The following is a 326-nucleotide window of genomic DNA, read 5'->3' as shown; positions in this document are numbered from 1 at the left end:
GACAGTGGACACAGTGTCAAATAAGGGCAAAGATAATTATTCAACAAGCCATTCCAACTACTTTACGAACAGTTTACGTCCCAGTTTGGAAAATCTTGGGTCCCGTCAGCAACCCCTGGCCTACCTACGATCTAGTGGCGTTTATTGGTAGTATCAGAACGGTCTGCCTTAGCGTTTTTAATGCGTAGTGCATTTTTATAGTAAAAATAGCTTTGAAAAAAAAAGACTGAAATATCTTGTAGCGTAGAGGCCATGAATAACAAATAAATAAACAAAAGATTGCAATCATGATCGTCTCCAATTCTCGAGCTTTCTCACTCGCCCCG

Source organism: Schistocerca americana, chromosome 6 (assembly GCF_021461395.2).
Source record: "Schistocerca americana isolate TAMUIC-IGC-003095 chromosome 6, iqSchAmer2.1, whole genome shotgun sequence".
Classification (NCBI taxonomy): Eukaryota; Metazoa; Arthropoda; class Insecta; order Orthoptera; family Acrididae; genus Schistocerca; species Schistocerca americana.
The sequence above is the reverse complement of the archived record's forward strand: the minus strand, read 5'-3'. Positions refer to the sequence as shown.